This window comes from Syngnathus floridae, chromosome 6 (genome assembly GCF_059516105.1).
Source record: "Syngnathus floridae isolate MCC-2025c chromosome 6, RoL_Sflo_1.0, whole genome shotgun sequence".
Classification (NCBI taxonomy): domain Eukaryota; kingdom Metazoa; phylum Chordata; class Actinopteri; order Syngnathiformes; family Syngnathidae; genus Syngnathus; species Syngnathus floridae.
In genome coordinates this window covers 11,505,015-11,520,944 of record NC_142418.1, presented here as the reverse complement: position 1 = coordinate 11,520,944, position 15,930 = coordinate 11,505,015, and the positions used below count along the sequence as shown (strand labels likewise).

Sequence of the window (15,930 nt, the reverse complement as noted above, 5' to 3'; positions counted from 1 at the left end):
TTCAATTGAGATCTCTGGTTCTGGGTGGACTAAGTGGTGTTCTCATGTAGGGAGCACAGTGTCCCAAAGGAGTAGTAAGTGCTGAAATCAGCTCAGTTGTGACTCCCATTTGTCATGATCTAATGGTAAATCCATCTGTATCTGCTTGAAGGTTCTGGCCAAGCCGACTCACGAAGTCAAGAGTGACCAAGTCCAAAGAATGTAAGGGTGGATAGATCGATGTCAAAAATATGACGGCATAAATACTTCACTATTTTGCAATAAAAGCGGTGAGATATATCAATGAGTTTAAAAAGATGCATGAAATCCAATGATTTTATTCTTTAACACAACGCATACTGTGTTTCTTTTCCTATTTTATAATAAATGAGCCTAAGTAAGACAATGGTGACTAGATAAAATAAATTAATTGGCTTCAGTGCAAGAATTAAGACTGAAAACAATTATGTGGATCAAAGAAAGCAATTTCATTACTCCAATTATATTATTTGCATGAGGTGTGACTGAGTCAAATTAGTATATAGCAAAATCAACTCTATTAATTATGAAATTCTAATATGCTACATTTGTTAATACACTTGCACTACTCCACTTGTACTTTTGCGTTACTATACTGACTGTCTGCTGAATGCACAATTGCACCATTTCAACCAAGTTGCTCTTATTTATTCATTGTATGTGCCTTCTTATTTTTACTTTTTGTATTTTTCACTTGAATGTTTTATTTGTCTGTGGACCAATTGGGTGTAATATGTCTTGTCTCCACCGTGGGATAGTAGGAAACGCATTTTCAATCTCTTTGTATGTCTTGACATGTGAAGAAATTGACAATAAAGCTGACTTTGACATACTACTTTTGTGGCGCACTTTATTCATCTCCCACAGAAAGAGTATGTGAGAGAGTGCGTATGCGCATTTATGTGTGTTTTTACTGTCAATAATCTTCGTCCCGTGTTTGTACTGTCAATAATCACAGTCCCGATAGCCAGCCTTTTAGCCACAAATATATCACCGTAATGTGGTACTTAACCAGTGTAACTGTTGCCAAATTTTTAGTAGTCATCTTGGATGAAACAAAACATGACTATAAGTCCATTCGGAGTGAAGCTGCTTCAAGGTAAAATGGTACAATACAGCCTGGCTGGAACAGAAAGTGGCCTTCCACAAACTGCAGACAAATAACAATTTTCCAAAATTTCTAGCAAAGCCAGACCATTAGAGGAAAGTATTCTGAAAACTACTCGAATGTCTTGAAATTAGCTATACCTTTTTAGTGCCTGCCCAACAATCGGAAGTGAACTCAAACAATCAAGTAGACCACGAGTAGCCTACATTATGTTTTTTATATATCTGAAAACATTTTAATGTACTTGCCTGCCACCGGTATGACTGAATGTATGTTTGGAGCCGTTGTACGAGTAGAAAAGTGAGAACCTCCCTAGTAATCAGCCAAAAAGTGTGTTGCTAGGCACCTTTTCTGACTTAAGCATGCAAAGTGAAGATAAACAGGTGGTGAACAAGCTATCAATGAGGCCACAAATGGAAATATTCAGAGGAGTCAAAATGAGTTCCATCAGCAAAATGTCTGCTAAAAAGCAGTTTTACAAAGAGGTGCATAAGATGGAAGCCATACAATGCAGAGTAAGGATATAAAAGAGAAAACGACCAATATTCAATTTATTTCACGAAATGTCTGTCATTTTAAAGACTGGCAAAAGCCTCTGAAAAATGCCTCTGAAGGCTTGCCATACTTCCACTGAGATACAGGAGGATTAACACGCTAAGCCGATAAGAATATGTAATACGAATCACTGATAACTAAAAATCGCTCCAGTTCCACAGAGGAAGTTGAGACACATTCTTTGGGGGGTGGGGTGTAAAATGTATAGTGGGGTATAACATTAAAAGAGGAAATGTGCGGTGATGCTGAGAAAATAAATCCTTCAAGTGGGACCAAAGGAGAATACAAATTAAAATGTGTGCCAACAGTGCAAGAAAAAACTGTGGAGGCACATTTTAAACAGGTACTGTGTTCACACTTGCCATGCTTTGTTATACGTGAAACAAACTGCTACAATTGGTCAATTGTGAACAACATCCAATCTCAGGCAGATTGCAACTGTTTGAAGAGGTGTTCTCAGTCCTCTTTGCCAAGACTTTATGAAAGCAAACAAATTCAATACTGTATTCTCCAATGACCAAGCCAATTGCATGAATTGGAAGACAAAAGAACAAAAACACAGCAACTGAAGTGGCTCTACAGAGAGCCTGTCATAGGATTTTCAAGAAGGAAAGTCAAATTGATTATGTCTGTCATCTCTGGACTTCATCCAGTCATTGACTGCAAATGGCTTTTATTCCAGTTACTTAAAATGTTTTCAACTCTGTCACTTGGACAAATATGTACTATTTAACCCCTGAAAATGAGACTCAGTATGTGTGAGTGTGTGATACGCAAACACATTTGAAGAGCCTTTGAAAATATTTGAGTTGGAAATATTAGTTAGTTGATAATGTAAGACCAACAAACCAGCTCTAAAAGGAAATTAAAACTAACTGAATTCAAAAAATACAAGTCAAAAGAAATTAAAGTATAAGAATAATATATTAATAACATTATAAGAATATTGAACAAAATTAGACTGTCTGCTGAGTTTCACAAGAACAAAAAAGCAATGTATATAATTTATGAAATGAAGGAATCTCTAGGAAAACAGAAATACAGGAATTTCTTCATCTTACTCAAGCGCAGCAATATTAACGATGTAACTTGGCCATACAGAGCGACTTTTGGGCAGTGTGGTCCGAGCTCACCCTGTTACAATTTTTCATTACTTACAATTTATACCAGTATTCATGTTGCCTTTGGGTCCTATAGCAGCTTCAGTATGTGACCCCAGTTACTTCTTGTCTGTATATATTTTGAAACACAATGTTGCAACAACATAAAAATGATAAATACATATAATATACTGTAAATACATAATGCACAATACACAATACCCAAACCCATCCCACAACCCTGAACGCCATCTTCTCTTTGGTCCAGCAACCTAATATTCCAACCACGATGTGGCCACATTTGCTCACAAAACACAGTATGAACGCTCTGTGACTCATAAAAGCTGATTTTTCATTTTAGAGGGGGTGATGCACAGCTGATTTTTTTTCTGGCCAGCACAGATGCTATATTTAATCACACAGGGCACAAACTGATATCTTCAAAATGTGATACCGTTCAAGGGTGGAGATGAAAAAAAATAAGAGCACTGGAAAATGTCTGCTGGTGGTTTGGCAAAGGGCATGCTTGAGCTGTCACTGAATTGGTAAGCTCAATAGCCTCCATTCAAGCCAACGTGTGAGGCAGTGACTCTTGTGTATGTCGTGCTCTTGCTAGTGTGTGCTCTGTTTACTAAAGAAATCTTACCCACTATGGGGTCTTTCTATCACTGTTAAGCAAGAGAATGTATCAAATTGTGACAAAGAGAATACTCACTATATACGTACATCAGAAGTGATAATTTTTTTAAATAATAATTTTACATAAAAAATACATATACACATGGATGCTCCAAGGTGCTCAATCACCTCTCTCTTTTTTTCGTTGACCAAGATTAGATTTTTTTCAATTGAGACCATAATCAGTAAAGTCACTGGGTTATTTTTTCAAGGTCACCAGATATTGGAAAAGTAGTGTACTGTGCTACTGTTTGTGAATATGCGGCAGTTATAAATTAGGCCACAAGAGAAAATGGTGCTGATTCAAAGCAATGAAGTAAAAATACAAAACAAAAAAATAAAACAAAAAAAGACTGCAGGGCAAGACCTCGGGGTGAAGGTAGAACTTCACACATTTACTGAGACAATTATGCGCATCATCTTCCAAATAAAAGTGCTGAGCAACATCACACACTGAACCCAATGTTTCCTCTATCTATACCTTGGGGAGGTGGCCTGCTTAATCTGTATTTTTGCCATTTCTTACCTCAAACTCAATGCATGAAGCCGTATATATGAGAAATCTAACATTTTTTCTGGAATTTACGTCAAAACCTCTGTTTATGGATTGCACACTCGTTGTTTAGCTATCCCACATTTGGTTTACTTGCCGTTGGGTTTCTAAGACTCTCAGCGGTGATTGAGTGGCTTTTTTGAACAAATGGCTTTAATTTGGCTTTATATCTTCTATGATTGGTGATTTTGCATACAGTATGTATGTCACCTTATCACCTTTTACGACGATCACTGAGTGAAGATTTAGATTGTTACTATATGGTAGCATTTCTCTACTCTTTTTAGCTAACTGTTTTTCCCGGAATACTGTGACTGCTATTTGTAAATAAAAGGAGAGAGTGTGCGCAAGTAGTCATTCATGTTACAAAAACAAATCATCTGATCTCTCACAATACTAAGGAAAATATGTGTAGGAAGAGAGACAGAGGTTGTTATAATTTGCCGGCCTCTGAACTGGTAAACCTTACCTTAAATTGATGTTTTATTTGCGCACATTTCTGTGTGTGTTATCATTAATTAGTTATCAAATAGATCTGTACTCCAACTGCTAGAAACACATTGAGGAAAATGGCTTCCAATTTATGGCCATTTAGGCCACACTACTGCAATGACCATAATATAAAGTTGTTTCCTCTCTGCAGCTATTAAAACCAAACATTAGACATGTGAGAAAGTCACATAATTTACAGTGGGCCTTTTAGGGCATCCCGTTTTAGGATGAAAGAAGTTCAGATATTGCATTTAAGCATTATTTCACATCAAACAGCACCACTGGAGCCTTTGTAGAGTCTCCGTCTCCATCCATCCAGTCCCACAAAAGCAATCATTGCACTCACCAAGCAACCGTTACCTTTCAGTAGGGTGAGTGTTGCCACTCAATTCCAAATAGGCTCTATGCAAGAGATCATGAGTAAGTTTATTTTTCAGCAATGGTATTACTTAGCCTAACCTTTCATGACTGACTCCTGGAGTATAAATTGATTGAAATGCTGACATTGTACCAGAAAAAGTGCTAAATTGATAGTCGGATTAATGCATTCTAAAGGAAGAGAGTGGGGAGTGGCTGACGGTGTAGGGGTACAATTGCTTGCCATGTGTGCCGACACTGTGAGTTCGATTCCCACATATAACGATGTGAATGTGTGTGAGTGACGAAAAAAAAAAAAGAAAGAGCATGAAAGTGTCTTTATCGATAGTAAATATGTTAATGCTTTGACTCCATGAGCTGTGTGTGTGTGTGTGTGTGTGTGTGTGTGCGTGTGTGCGTGCGTGCGTGCGTGCATGCATACTCATGCATGAGGGTGTCATTTCTTATAAAACATGTCTTCTTCTGAATGTATTCCTACTGAATTGAAGGTGTATTACTAATTTGATTTACAAAAGACAATCAGAACCAGGCGTACCCGATCAAGATGTTCTTTCCTCTGTTTAGTTTTTAGCATGAAAGCCTGGGATTACATAGAAAGGCTCCCTCGTCCTGGATAAGTGGCCAGAAATCTCTCATAACACAGGCTGAGGGAGAGTGACGCATAAAGTAGAGTAAACAAATGATGGATGATTTGAGGAAAAATAAAGAGAAAAAGATGATTGCTATATTATTGCCCATGTGTTAAGATAGTAGTTTTGATAATTTGTTATGATAACTAAAATTAGCCCTCTGTGTCAGTCAAAATGCCTCTAAATGTTGCAGCACAGCTCAGTCCAAAATTATAAATGTTTATCTGGAAATTTTAAATCGGTTGAAGATGTGAATGTAAGGGCATGTGTGGAGCACTGGTTAGCACGTGTGTTTTTTTACGCCGCATAATTCTTAGGGGTGAAAAACAATTACTACAGTAAAACAAAAATGTTGAAACATGTTTTTATTTATGTTTTACAATTTGTCCTTTTGAGAGGACATCGGGACTCGGTTATGGCAAATGTGAAAAGCTGTAAGGGCCAACAGGAACAAACGCTGTGGCATGTATGCATTTAGAGATACGGACCAAAAAGATCCAAAAACATATGTCCTCAATAGAGGGCAAAAATGAATTGCTGGGTCTCAGGAGGATAGAACGTTATTAAATTAAATTATGAATTCTTGTCTTGAACTCAAACGCTGTATGAATGTAATTGAGTGCAATGACTCTCTCATTTGATCAAGTGGAAAATCCATCATTCAAATAAGTAGCACACCAAACAAGGACTGAGGCCTAAGATATGGGTAATTACACTATTTAAATACAGTTTTAGAATTATTTTGTGATATCCTAAATTGGGTTTAAACATCCCAATTTTTAAAATGTGAGTGACCCCGATACATTAAGAGCAGAAAGACAGCATGCGTGTTCTTAGAATGCTTAAAGTATGTAGTGTATTCAAGATGACAGCAACACAGCACAGCAAACACAAAATGATCTCTCCATTAATAATTCTGAGGCTCCTCCCACAAACCGGGAATCTGGTGTGGTACCAAGACTGACTTGTGAGAAGCGGCGTGTGCCCATAAGTCATACAGACTGCCAAAATACAAAGAGGAAGAAAGAGTAGGAAAACAAATAACCATTTTTTTACATCTTAGCCTTGTTTTGTAATAACTTATGATACGTATCAGTCTCATCTTGAAAATAAATTTCATCTCAAAGGAGAATCTGATAGCCTACCATGTTTGCAAATTTTTAACTTTGGTCTGGGCCAAACCACTACAAGTGTTAATACAGCCTACAAGCGCAATAAGGATACAATACAATATGGATGAATCATATCCATAGAACTCATGAATATAGCATGTCAGAGTGTGAAAAAGGCGCCATGAGCAGGGACAGCAGAGCGATAACTACATGGAAAGTGAACCCAGCCCCTGGGAAAAGCTGACTTCTCAAAGGAGGCTGACTGAAGAGGTTATTTATTTTTTAACGTATGATGGAAAGTGAGCACTGATAGAGGGAGTCCCGGTGGAATTCATGACTGGAGATATTTTCTCCGGGGGCTACTGTCTCCCCCCCACTTTCTATCTCACACCTTTCTGATCTTCACCAGAGAACTGCCACTGTCTCACTGGGAGAAGAGGAGAAGAAAGACAGAGAGCTCATTCCCGATGCCATCTTTGCTTTCCTTTCAGTCAGTCTTCTTCCGCTTCATACATTTGTGGTCGGCAGAGCCCTCCTTGGTTCTCTCCATACGCAGTCAAGGCGAGTGGTTCCTTGGGCTCCTCCAAGGATTGCCTTTTGCTGTGTGGGAAGTACAGCTTCTTATCCCAGTCCTCTTCATTAATAGAATCCCCACCATACTCCAGTTATTTAAAAAAAAAGTCACTTGTCCTTCCCCTCTGGTGTTTTCCTTTCATCATTCCTTGCCTTGTGTTGGGGATGAAACAGCTGTGTAATGTCTTGTCTGACACCTTTACTCCACCAGGACCGGAGTGAATTATTAGGCGGACGAGAATGATGCTACATAAGCTTTGCAAAGCTACATCTCTGTGGCCTGTCGGGGCGCACTTGTGTCGTCATGGGAGCTCATGGAAACGTGCCTTTCTCCTCCCAATTTCTCTTAATGAACACGGATGTCAAATACATCCTTACATTCAGGCCATTTGGGAGGTTCCCCAGAGCTGTAAAAAGTCAAGATACTAAAAATAAAGATTGCTGCAGAAAGTATATAATGTGGCTTCTTATACTTGCAGTGGAGAAAGCCTTGGGAACGATCTTAGACTCGTCTCGGTTCATGTTCCCAGCAAAAGCACAATTAAGATGACAGTGTTGCTGCAATGACGCACTCTTGAGTGACAGCATTCCTCTGTAGAAATTCTTACCTGGCTCCCAATACCCTACAGTTTACAACTGCCATGTTTATCTAAAAAACAAAATGCAAAATGTTTGTGGTCTGACGGATATCAGAGCATGCAGTTCAACTGGAGAACCTGAATTGTTCATTTTTCAGCAACGTAAAATACACAGTCAAGTCGAGACATCTCAACTGTGATAGCCACTCGGCCGCTGTCAGAATAGCAGAGCGTCTTTAAAAGTGACCTTCCTTACACTGTCTAAAACCTTTTTTCAAAAACGGTCACTTTTATTTAAAAAAGATATATATTTTAAAGAATATTTAGTATTCATTTTTATTCAATTGTTCAACTCTTCATACATATGCAGGAATAGAACTTTACATTTTTTGTTGTAATATAACGGGTTTTAATATAGAAGCTGGTGTAACACTTAACAGATTTTTGTTGGTGTGCCTCGAGATTTTTTCCAATGAAAAGGTGTGCCGTGAATGAAAAAAGGTTGGGAAACACTGCATTATTTTACATGATATTATTTTAAGAGAAACAAAAGTGACCAACTCAAAACACATGTAAAAACAAAACAACAAAAAAAAACATTTTCCCTCCACCTCCGATGAAAACCATGTTGTTGGTCTTTAGGCTTTTGCCTCTTTTGTCCTCCTTCTTCTTACACTTTCACCTTGACATATATCTCCCTCCGCATGGCATTTCCCACCTTCGGCTAAGGAGTAGAGCTGCTGAGGATGCAGAACTGCAGCGAGGCCAGCATTAATTAGACTCTAAAGTGCACTTTATTTTTGTCCCTCTATCCCAAATGGAATTACACGATAAATAAATTTTAAAAATCGTAATGAAATAGCAATAAAGTTTCAGTACAAATTAATAAAAACAGAACCAATATACTCCAGCTCATAGTACTTATAGATTTAACATGAGCTGGCTTGATGCCATCACATTCGACAAAACGTCCACTGCAATGGCAATAGGAAAAAAAGTAGCGTGGAATATATTGCACCATATTACCCTTGAGCAATAACCAGAGTTAAAAGCAGTGTTTAGTTCCATGAAGAATAAATTTAAGTGTAAAATAATTATAATAAGTGGAAAAAAATTAAACTCCTGATATTCTCAAAAACAAGGTGTTAAAATGGTTTGTGTTGTAATAAAAGTGGATAGTTGCATGCAATAGGGGACCATGCAGAACGGTGCATCTAAGTTTCCAGAACATTGTCATTAAACAATTACTCTTCAAACTTATGACGTCAACCCGATTAAACACTCAATAACAGTAGGTTTCCATACTGTGTAAGTGGCTGAACTCTGTGGGTGACAAATAGGAAAGAAATTAAACAGGACATCGAAGCATGTAGTGTACCCCCATGTGGATTTTATAGCTGTGTCTTTGAGCAATACACCAAGTGGAATGTGAAACGTGAGACAGCAGCTGTGATTTGCCTCTATTTTTTTCTCAGAGAGCACTGCCAGGCCAGTTGGCATGGCGAAATTTTACATGAATAAAATGCTACAGTTCTATTTATTCTTTTCAAAAACAAACAGATTACAGTTTGACTGCTGCCCCAAAATATGCCGCTACTGTGGATAGAATGCCAAGACTTATTCACTTATTTTTCCACACTCACATTTCCTGCCACAGTATGTTTTAATTCACAACAGAGCCTAAAAACATGCCAAAGCCTGCAGGCATGTTTCGAGAACATAAATGTAGTCTTCGAACCAAAAATTAATAAATTAACTTTTAATCATGAATTTAAAAAAAAAAAAGAGCTTTTGATTTCTCTGTGGTTTCCCTCATATCACACAACAGTTATATACTTCGAAAAGTGCTGCTTGTCCTCATTGGGGTCAGGACTAAAATGAGAGGGTGGCACACTCTGGACTAAAGGTCAATTGCTGGGTACCAACGCATAGCAAAAAAATACCATTCACGTTTACATTCAAACTGTAGGCAGTTTGGAGTGTTCAATCTACCTTACCTCTCTATTTTGAGAGCAATTTGGAGAACTCACACTAGCACAGAAAGAACAAGCTTTCTCTCCAGAGCGCTGTTCAGGTATTCAAACATAGATCTTTAATGCATAAGCCTTTATTTGTAAAAAGCCTGTTGTTTGAACGATAACCCTTTTTTAAACGACATACTTGAACCCCTTGAATTTGTAAAAAACAAACAAAACACAAAAACACCAAATATATCCTGCCTGTGAGGCAGCCATTGTAACCACGAGGACACTGTATGCGGAACTCTCCTTGTGGTTATGCTACATCCGTGAAGGTACTAAGGGTAGAGTTGATATTTGACTCATATGTTGATAAACATATGACTGATTAAGATGAATTATTAAGGAGTGTCAGGTATAGGAAAATGGAAATACATCCAATTCCATTTCAATTCAAAATGCCAAGAAATGTTGTTTGCAGGTCACAGAACACTGAACAAGAAACTCTCACAAAGGGATGAGGTATTTGAACAACCCGTAATTACATAACAGGAACAGTCCCAAAATCTTCCACACCAAACTCATTGAATCATGCATTTATGGATAATGTTTTGCGCTTTGGGGCACAGTTATGCCAGACATAAAAAAAAGGAATGCATCAAACCTCTTATGAATTACTTGCTTTATAGGTTCATATATTCCACGCAAATTTTGCATTTTGTTTTACGTTGATGCTCACATGATATACTTGTGGCGAATCATTGGGGTCTTGCTTCTCATTACTTTATATAATAATGAGTTAATATATGTGAAAAACAAATGTGTGTGAATGGTCTCTCTCAAAATGGTATTGGTTCTTCCTGGCTTATCGCGATCAAACTAAAGCTTTGCATTTCTGCCTCAGAATGAATCATGACCGCAGAGGGAGAGGAAGACGGACAGAGGGAGCAGGGGTGAAATGAACCACGAAAATACATGTCCCCTGCCACGTGCCTGCCGTTCACCCCACAGAGTCACAGATGTCTTGGCCTTGCCAAGAGACAGATGCAGAACTGTCTCAAAGGCCTGTGCATTTAATTTGGCAAGCGGAAGGATAAATCACATATCAAAGCAGATGCACCTTTGTTTCAAATTTGCTCAGGAGATAGGATGTTGTTTTGGTTTGATCTGGAACACTTATCCTATAACAGATGAGGCTGAAGCGTTCAGTGCTACAAGCTGTACAATCAAAGCTGGTATGCCACCAACACACCATCAATATGTGACAGCTGGTGATGCCTTCTCACTTCTAGTGTGTGTCTAGAAAGTCTCTTATTCAGGTCTAAATGCTCAAGTACACAGATACTTAAAACTATTTTTTCAGTATAATAAGTTAGCTGTTGAGGAAAAATGTATGGGCATTTGAACATACCGTAATTCCAGGACTATAAACCACACCTGAATTCTGATAAGCTGCACCAGCTAGAATTAGGGGAATCCTGTTTTGTTCATATATAAGCCTCACCGGACTATAGTCGCAAGTGTTTTAAATGAAATATCCTCATTTATAGTCCCGGTAATAACAAAACAAATCATTTTAAAATATAATAAAAATCATGAAAAATCCATAGATAAATCGTACTGTACTATAAGCCACAAGGTTGAAAGCTTGTACAAAAAGTAGCGGTTTATAGTCCGGAAAGTACGACACTTTGTCCTTTGAGTTTTACACTAAAAGCAGACTAATGTGCAGGGACCACTAGCAACACACAACCAATAATAAATAAAATGGCGACGCTTTTCGGGGCTAAAGTTGGTAATGTGATACGAGCGTCATGTAAAGCTCCAGAGATGACAGGAAAACAAATGCTAAAAATAAAAAAGGGTGACGCAACAAGATGTCATCAACAATAGCCCGGTTCAAAGTCAAAAGTCAAAGTCTAAGTCTGCTTTATTGTCAATTTCTTCACATGCCAAGATACACAAAGAGATCAAAATTACGTTCCCACTATCCCACGGTGACAAGACATAGTTCACAGTGTACATACAAGTAAACAACACAAGAAAAATAAAACTCTCTAGTGGCTGGAGGAAACCTCTATAGTACATGCAGCAGCGAGCCAAATCGACTGCCTTTAACTTAAAAGCGGCATCATATGCATCTCTTTTGTCCCCCATAATGAAGGCTTGTCTATAAAAACTTCCTTTCTTCAGTAATGTCCATCTTGATCTCATTCTGTCTCTTGTTCGTGTCAATTGTGCACCACTATTTGCTTGGCAGACGGACATGTGATCAACACACCACTCTTTCCCCCAGTGACCGTATGTCTGGTCACACATCCCTTCGCCCAGCAAAACGGTGCCACACAATAGCGATCCTCTTTACTAATGAGTGTATAAGTATTATACATCACAAAAATCACGACAAATCCATAGATAAGCCAGCCGCAGAGTTCAAAGCTTGTGCAAAAAGTAGCAGTTTATAGTCTGGAAAATACGGTATATGATAAAGAGTGTTTTACTGCTCTCTAAATTTTAATATTACAATGGTAAAAATCAATAATACTTGTACAACCATTAGTAAACACTGAAATATTGGAGGTTTCACTTTGATCACGAATGACTTTATTGGCCCATTATCATCACTCCCTTGTTACTTTTGCTCTATTGTTCTCAGTAGTCAAAAAGGTTTTACAGTGAGTTTTTTTTTTTCAATAGGTAATGGAATGTTCGATTTTTTCTGAGTGGACAAAACATACATGGCACACATTTCTTCTCAAACTTTCAACTGACAGACAAAACACTGACACACACGCACGCACACGCACACATGCACACACACACACACACACACACACACACAATGTTAGACGTGCAGCATTTCTAAAGGAACTAGTCCTCAAATTCTTGGAAACCCTCAAACATTTCTGACTAAAATCTGGCAGACAAATTGTTGAGCTTCAGCTTCTAACTGAAAAACATGTTCAGCTGGCAGCCATTTTATTATTATTATTATTTTTGTAGAGTCCTCATAAGCGCGTGTGTGTGCATGTTAATGTTGGTGAGATGAGGAGTGCAATAGAGAGAATGACTTAATGTTAGCAGTCACGTCACATAGCGGTTTGCATCCTCACTGATTAAAAACCTCACGATTCAGACTAATTTGGACATCAATTGGACTATGCAATTAATGGATTTTGTGAGAGGACATCTGAAGACTTTAATGGTTACTACTCTAATATCACACAATCAGTCAGTGAATATATAATGTGGCTTAAATTGCTATAGAGTGAATTTCCTCATGTTTAGGCCCAGTGTGTGCATATGCGATTTTTGCATGTACAGTAGATGTGTGTATCTATCTGATGTGTAGTACATGTGCATACATGTGATTGTAAAGAGAAAATTACATGTCAGTCAACAGTGTGTACAGCATGTGTGTGTGTGTGTGTTTTATTTATCCCTCTCTATTTGAGGATGCAGTCCTTTGAGAGACTCTAAGCAAATTCCATTGTAAACCCTGGGCTACAGAGGCGAGCGCACGAGCCAGAGCCATCCATCAGAACTGGACATTTTTCCCGTATGCAAACAAATGAATTAGAGCACCCGCCTCCCACGGGGCTCATGACTCAGTAGAGCAAAATGGGGAGCAAGGATGTTGGCAAAGGTGAAGAAATGTTAAATAATAATGTGAACATCAGAGAGTCGTGTGCGTTCATTCCAAAGTGAAGGGAGGGGCAAATGGGGAACAAATGGGGAATAAGGTCAAGCGGAAGGATTTCAGAGGAGTCTGAAACAAAACATGTTGATATCAGAGTTTCACAATTGGTCTTCAAGATATTATGTTGTCTGTGATGTATTAATGTGTCTACACTAGAAAGAATGTGTGTCACTTTTTAATACTGGTGTCCTCTAGGAATGATTAACCCAGAAGTGCCTAATATAGACAGAGAGAAAGATTGCAGAGGATGACTGCGGACAAGAGAGAGAAGGGCAAAGAGGACACTGTTGTGTTCCATGGAGACTCTTGTCTATCTTTGCACATCTAATCGTGTTCAGTGTTCAAACTGATCATTTTTGTCAATATTTTTAATTACAAAAAAACAACAAAAGGCAACTGGTTAGCACGCCCACCGCACAGTGGAGGAGGGTGCGGGTTCGATTCCACGTCCGGTCCTCCTTGTGTGGAGTTTGCATGTTCTCCCCGTGCCCGCATGGGCTTTCTCCGGGCACACCGGTTTCCTCCCACATCCCCAAAACATGCTTGGTAGGCCGATTGAGCACTCCAAATTGTCCCTAGGTGCAAGTGCGAATGGTTGTTAGTCTGTGTGCCCTGCGATTGGCTGGCAACCGGTTCAGGTATGACCAGAAGTCAGCTGGGATAGACTCCAGCACACCCATTGTGAGGAGAAGCGGTTCAGAAAATAGATGGATGGATGAACAAAAGATAATGCATTACAATAACTTAATAAATAAATAATAATAAATAATGACAAGAAAAGAGCACACCCTGCCTCATTGTGTATGTTTTGATAGCAAAAGGCATAAATTACCTTATATGGATGATTCACTTTGGGATGACTGTGTCTACTGTGAGCTTGTTAGCCTCAGAAATTAGAGCAAAGAACAATGCAGGCTATTACTCCCGATTCTGGCACAGAATATAATCTGAAAGGTGAAAACTAGGGCAGTATTCATTATGCTGGCAATGATCTCCAGAGTGGTGATATCTGTGTGATTCGAGAAGGATAGAGTACATTTGCCACCAGGGCGAGAACTCATGCCCACAGCTATTCTGGCTAATTGTGACATGGCACCAGTGACAGCAGGGGTGGGCTGGGTTAGCATCCGACACAGAACACCAGCCAAGCCTGGTAGCTCACATACAGCCATCAACGCTAATCTCCCCCTGTGTGATAACAATAGCACTGCTGTGCTTTGCTTTTTCCAGAAGCTCAGCCTCCGAGCCTGGCCTGTTTGCGTGCATAATGTTTGAGCAGCAGCATATTGTTTTAGCTTTCTTTAACCTTACATGAGGCACTTGGGTGCTGAAAATTCAGAATTCCCAGTTCCATAAAGCATGTTGGTTTTGAAGAAGACATATATATAGGACAGAATAGTGGTGAGAATTTGAGAGACCATTAGCCGTTGAGTAAGTTAGGGGAGATTTCAGATATGAAATTTTTGCAAATATACAGCAGCGCAACCATAGAATATTATAAAACAGATTATTTTGCAATTTCTCTCTGCTCTGCACTTACCACACAATATAAACCGAAAGTAAAGCACCACATAAAAAAAATACTTCTTTTACTACTGCTACTACTACTACTAATAATAATAATATTGATAACAATAATGATAATAATAACAATGATGATAGTAATTCATTAGAAAGCACTTACAGGGATTTGGGAAAAAAAAACGTGAATAAAGTTTGATACAAAAAAATAAAAGGTTTTATGAGATGATTCAAAATAATTGCATTATTTTGCCTTAGGGAAATTTGTAGATATATTTTACTGTCTTAAAATGCACCAAATATCATAAGAATCATAATCATACAGCACTAAGAAAAATGTATTGCTCCTTATTTCATCCAATGTTTTTTACATTTCAAATTTTTCACACGTATATACTCGCTGCTCCCCAGTATATCTGACACCGAAAGCTGCAGCACAAATACCACATAAGAAATTTAAAACAGATAGCATACTGCGCCTTAAAAAACATGCTCAAGGTGGTGGTGAAATTTTACAGTGGCATGAAATTGAAAATAATGTGCCTATAGCAAGTTCTATTCATTCGTTTGTTCATTGCCACTTTATAACATGCTGTCCTGATTCTACAAAGGTGATCTAGGGTGCACTGCATCAGTGCTTAAATTAAAATTAATGTACCTTCCATTTTCAACAACAATTACTCTTCTTTGCCCCTCACTGCTTTACTGCTTTGTGTGATTAATCTCACAGTGCCTGGAATATTAACAAGGATAAAAAGACAAATCTAACACTATAATATTAAAATGTATTCATCTCATATTAATCAAATATACAGCACATATAAGCAGGAAAACACTAAAGTTGGGGATGACAAACATACCACCCAATATACATTGGTTAAGGTCGGCTATATAACTGTCTCTGTAGCAAATCATCTACCAGAAATCCTTGCAGCCATCAATTGTCAAGTTATGGAAATGCTATCGCAAGGCTGGCA

At 38.3% G+C, this 15,930-nt stretch overlaps 1 protein-coding gene across 2 annotated transcripts in view; it reads right to left on the bottom strand.

Moving 5' to 3' along the window:
• LOC148396530 (leucine-rich repeat-containing protein 4C-like) overlaps nucleotides 1-15,930 on the bottom strand; it is a 39,652-nt gene that overhangs the window by 11,877 nt on the left and 11,845 nt on the right. The window lies entirely within an intron of this gene.